Source organism: Cervus canadensis, chromosome 30 (assembly GCF_019320065.1).
Source record: "Cervus canadensis isolate Bull #8, Minnesota chromosome 30, ASM1932006v1, whole genome shotgun sequence".
In the NCBI taxonomy this organism is placed as follows: domain Eukaryota; kingdom Metazoa; phylum Chordata; class Mammalia; order Artiodactyla; family Cervidae; genus Cervus; species Cervus canadensis.
This window is the reverse complement of record NC_057415.1, coordinates 34,604,796-34,610,889: the sequence shown is the minus strand read 5'-3', so window position 1 is coordinate 34,610,889 and position 6,094 is coordinate 34,604,796.

The following is a 6,094-nucleotide window of genomic DNA, read 5'->3' as shown; positions in this document are numbered from 1 at the left end:
TCTGAAGCGCAGACGGTGGTTGCAATTGCTAAGTGCCTGCTAATAGTACAAGCAAAGTGCTACTACGATCCCCATTTTTATGGAGGTTAAGGATCTTGCCCAGGGCTCACAGTTATTATTTTGGTAGCAATATGACTGGAACTCAGGCAGTTGGACTTGTGGTCAATATGATTAATATTTTGTAAATTGCATATCAAGGCCCATCTGTGTTAGGCTGATTTCCCCGAAGTCATAATATCCAAGTTTTCTTAATTTGAAAAAAAATGTTTAACTAGTATTGAAAAAAGTAATGCATCTTAATTGGAGGAAATAGAATGTGCAGATAAGCACCTGGATGAAAAATCCATCCCTAGAAGGAGCTACTGCTAACAATACCTGAGCCATCTTGGAGCTTTTTCCTTAGGATTTGATAAAGGAATTTAAGGCCAAATTGAAACCTCTGCAGGGGATCCAGACCGATCTTCCTGGGCATACAGGCAGAGTGCAATTTCTGAACCCCCAAATTCCGCTTTAGGAGGTCTTGGCAGAGGACTGAGGAGAGAAATCAGTCAAAGGCAGAAGGGGCAGTCCTTGCGTGACAAACAGTATTCTGAGTCCAGCAACTGAACACTTGTAAGAACAAAATCCTAAAGAGGCACATCACTATACCCTGCTTCACACTGGGGCTCAGGCACTTCGACCCCAAGGCCCCTCTAAGCGACAGCTTTAAGAACAAAAGAGAATCCTTCCCTTCTGTTAGCCCCTGAGGCTTCAGCCCCAGAGCTACACCGCTTACAGTTCACAGCTATGGAAACTTGGTCAGATTATTTAGTGCTTCAGTTATCTCATCTCTAAAATGGGGGCTATATAGTATCTATCCCTGAGGGCTGCTTCAAGAATTAAATAAAATATTATCTGCAGAGTGTTTAGCTTGGGTGTATAGCATACCCTAGGGGTTAATGTTTTACTATGCATGTGAGGATCTGTAAATATACTTGTAGCAAGTTTTCGAAATGTAAATTGTGTGAGGTTGTTTGGCTAAAGGGGTGTAGTATTGCTGGCATCAAAAGAAGTTTGTAGTGCATCCCAGTGGAAGGGTGAAGGCCTCATCATAGTATTTCTGGGATTATACTTCTGGGGATGGAGACAGAAATGGGCCACCATAGACATGGTAATTTTTTGTTGTTATTCTAAGGGCTGAAGGAGGGGAGGACTGTTGAATGTTATGGTAAGAGCAAAGAAAACTGAAGGAGGTGATTTTGTGTGAAGGAAAGAGACTGGGGAGAGCAGCAGGAGGAAGGAGGGGCTGAGGCCCTCGGGGAAAGTGGGACCCATCTGTTGGGTGTGGCCCGAGAGCTATGGTGGCCCTAGGAGGGAAAGGCGGGAGAGCAGAGACAGAATTCCCAGAAGTGCTCCCAGGCAGAGGGACTAGAGTGCAAGGGGCTTAGGTGGGAACGATTTACTTTTATAAAATTGGGATCATCTGATCCACCCCTCAGGGGCTGAGCTGGACTGGACTGGAGGATTAACCCCTTCCCTGCCCAACAACACTTGTCCCCAAGAAGGCTAAGGATACTCATAATCTCCCAAGTCGTGGCTCTCAAATCAGACCACAGAATTACCTGAGGCGGCCAGGGAAGAGGAGTGGTTAAGCAGACAGGCTTCCCAGGGAGATTCTCCTTTACCAGTCTGGCCTGGACCCAGGAATCTGCATTTGTGGTGGTTGTCCTGAGACTAGGATAAAAATGAGCCCTCTGACCACTCCTAGAAACACTGCCCTGAGGCTGTGGTGACCCATTGGTATGTGGTCTCCAACCAAGAAGGGGCGGAGACCAACTTCAAAGAAAGAAAGTGAAACAGAAAGAGAGAGACTTTCTTTTAGCAGGAAGGGAGTGGGGGAGAGAAAGCAGGAGACAGTGCTCACAGTGAGGGTGTTTAGGTTGTTTCAGTGACATATACATGTGCAGGTGTGAGCACCGGAGATTGAATATATTTTTCTGAGGGTCATGATCAGAAAAGTTTGAAAGCTACCACTCTAAGGTGACCTCTGGAACCTTGGTGGGAGTATGGGGGAGGGGAGCGCTGAATTTGAACTTCAGGGCTTGTGGAGGCAGGACATGATGAGCTAGGGACAGAAAAGAATGTAACCTTTGTTACATTTTAGTCATTTAACAGATTTATTGAGCACTTTCCTATGTGCCAGGCTGTGTTTAAGACACTGAGGATACAACTGTAAAGAAGAACAAAGCCTACTCTCCCAGACAAATAAATGGGTATGTAAGGTAATGTTGGTAAGTGATAAGAGGGACGAAAAGGACTCACAAATCACAGGAAAGAAGGCTTCGTGGAGGTACTGATCTAGAAAGGATGCAGGAGGAGGTCTCTTGGAGCTGTAGCACTGGAAATGTGTCCTAGATAAAGACAGCAAGCAAACTGTGAGAGTATCTGAGGAATAAGCTTTCCAGGCAGAGGGAAGAGCAAGGGCAAAATTTATTTTTATGCCATGAACTCTGCTCTCTCCCCTTGCCAAAGAACTGTACACTGTTATTGCTTGTACTGTGTACAACTTGTTACCGCTCTGCTCATGGAGGACTAGCTAATAAATCTACAGATGAGGTGTTGAGGTAAGGAATACGACTTTATTCAGAAAGCCAGCAGACCAAGAAGATGGCAGAATAATGTCTCAAAATAACCATCATCTTGAGGTCTGGATGCCAGGTTATTTTACAGATGGGAGTAAGGGTGAGGAGGTAAAGTTAAAAAAAGACCATTAATCTTACAAATATCTCCTGGAATAGCTAGCCTCTGGTAGGGGATGTATTAATATCTTCCTTCCTGTAGCCATCCACAAATGGACAGGGTCCTAAACAAAGTCATTTTGGTTTAACATTCAGGCAAAGGGATAGGGTTCCTGAGGCAGGCCATTGTGTGTGTGTTAGTTACTCAGTCATGTCCAACTCTTTTCAACCCCATGGACTGTAACACACCAGGCTCCTCTGTCCATGGAATTCTCCAGGCAAGAATACTGCAGTGGGTAGCCATTCCCTTCTCCAGGGGATCTTCCCAACCCAGGGATCAAACCTGGGTCTCCTGCATTGCAGACTGACTCTTTACCATCTGAGTCACCAGGGAAGCCCCTCCATTAGGTATGGACAATATAGTTTTAGTGAACGAAAGCCACAGGAAGCAAAGGTTAAAGTAAACAGATCCAACATGGAGTCAGTCCTTCCTTGTAACAAATTTACGTCCTGAAACAGCACCACAAGTAAATTTTACAGATCCCCACACACATGATAAAATATTGATTAACTCCTACTGTATGACATAGGTGGAAATGTATTTCTTTTTATAAAATTGGGATTATTCGTACATTCTGCTCTGTAATCTAACTTTCCACTCATTTGTTTATGATGTTTGGTTTTGGTCTTTTTTTTTTTTTTTTAACTTTTCAGCAGTGAACATTTGAGAAAATTCTACTGAAAAGGACTATCCCCGGCCTTTACTATCCCGCAGGCCTGCTCTTTAGCGGTGGCCCTTGTCTGCCTGCCTATCTCTGATGTCAGGGCTGGAAGTCCTCTGACTGGGGCTTGCATGGTTTCCAGGAGTGGCAAGAAGTCTCTCAGCACTGTGGTTTCTTTTCTCCTGTGATGTATTCACAGCATAACCAGTCTCAACTGTCACCTCTAGGAGGGGCTCGGCCATCTGCCGCTGCTGAATGACAGACTCAGACCACATGGGTGCCATGTGGTGAAGTCTAGGCCTCTGAGCAGAGACAGTCTTCTCCACTCTGGCCAGAAGAGATCCAAGAAGGGACTGCATGAGACCAGGTCTTGTCTCCAGAAGGCTCTCAGGATCAGCCCACTTCAGAGGAGAGACAGTATCAAACTGGACAAGTCCAGGAGAGAATAACCAGCTAAGGCAGTAAGAAGCCAAGAACTAGGTTTATATCAATATTTATATAAGGCAGAATTAGAGGCACTAGCATCGTTACACTAAGGGGATAAAAGGTCAGGGGGAAAAAGGCAGTATGTGAATTTGCCTTATTACACCCACAGCATTCTACGTTGTGTCTTAATTGACTGTCCAAAACTGACTTCGGCTCTTGTTTTTTTATTCAAAACTACTCAGTGATTTAAAAAAGAAAGAAAGAAATACAACCCCGGGAAAGAACACCATAAAGGATCACCCCCATCCTTATATGCATCGGTATTTGGTGGATAAGAAGTGAATATAATGACCAGAAGTGGCTGTTTAAAAAGAAAAAAAGGATTGAGGCCTGCGCAGGTCCCAGCCTGTCTGTGGTTTGGGGTTGCTATCTGCCTCATAGAGCAAAGTAGAGGCTTTGTCTTCTGGGAAGACAAAAGTCATCTTCTCCTGAAAAGACCTCTTACACAGTTGGGAGAAAAAAAGAAGAAAAAAAGAGAAAAAAAAGAAGAAAAGAAAAAAAGGAAAAAGAGGGAAAAAAGGAAAAGAAAAAGAAAAGAAAAAAAGAAGAAAAAAAATAAATAAATAAAAAGAAAAAAAGGAAAACAATACAACCAAGGCAAAAATATTCCATGAGCATAACTGAGCTGCCCAATACCATAGCCACAAAAACGTACTACCATGGGTACTAAAATTTAAAGTTAAAATTAAATTGTAAATCAACTCTACTTCAACACAAAATTTAAAAAAAATTCTAATATTATTCACAGGAAAGAAAAGTGGTTCAAAATAATAGTTGTCTAGTGCCTATCTCATAATCCATAAGAGATCTTCATAACCTGTAAGGAAAACCTGACAATGTTTTTTTTTAAATGTTAAAGATCCATAAAATGGTCAATGCTATACCTTCGTTTTCTCTAAAGGAAAAAAGTGTTTCACAACCCTACAGATTCTAAGAAACAACAGGGCAGGAAAAAAGTCCTGACAATTACTCTTAAATACCAAGGTCTTAAAGCTCAGGGTCTGGCTTTCTAATGAACAGACCCACCCAGAAGGAGCACCCCCACCACACACACAGTTAGAATTAAATACAATTACAAACCAGTTCTTCTGTTGCACTAGCCACATTTCAGGTGCTCAATAACCACAAGTGGCTGGGGACTAGAAGATGGTACAGAGAAGATACAGAACACTACATCATAGTAGAGAGTTTTATTGCAGCACTATGCTAGATGCTGTGTTAACACAAGCAATCAATCCAGGTGTGATCAATCAGCTACTACCCACATGGAACTCCCAAAGTGAGAAAGACAAGAAAATGAAAAATTATGCTAGACGGTGGAAAGTATGGGGGCTTAGCAAGCACAAAGGAAAGATGGCTAACTCAGTCTGGAGGAAGAGAGGTATGGTGGGGAGGACTTGTGAGCAGAGAGGGAGATGGCCTTTAAGCTGAGGATAGTGAGGTAGACAGAGACAGGTGATCAATGTAAGGACTCTGGACAGAGGGAACACCTGTGCAAGGATTCACAAATGACAGCTGAATAAGTCAGGGAACTGCAAGTGGTTTCAACCACTGAAGCACATAGTATGGGTGGTAGAGGTGGGAGATGACACCGAAAGATAAAGTATATTCTAAACCTTACAGAACCTGATGAAGGAGTTTGGATATTAGTTATCTTCTATGTATGATAAACCATCCCAAAGCTTCAGTTCAGTTCAGTTGCTTAGTCATGTCCCACTCTTTGCAACCCCATGAATTGCAGCACGCCAGGCCTCCCTGTCCATCACCAACTCCTGGAGTCCACCCAAACCCATGTCCATTGAGTTGGTGATGCCATCCAACCATCTCATCCTCTGCTGTCCCCTTCTCCTCCTGCCCTCAATCTTTCCCAGCATCAGGGGCTTTTTAAATGAGTCAGCTCTTCACATCAGGAGGCCAAAGTATTGGAGTTTCAGCTTCAACATCAGTCCTTCCGATGAACACCCAGGACTGATTCCCTTTAGGATGGACTGGTTGGATCTCCGTGCAGTCCAAGTGTCTCTCAAGAGGCTTCTCCAACACCACAGTTCAAAAGCATCACTTCTTTGGCGCTTGGCTTTCTTTATAGTCCAACTCTCACATCCATACACGACCACTGGAAAAACCATAGCCTTGACTAGACGGACCTGTGTTGACAAAGTAATGTCTCTG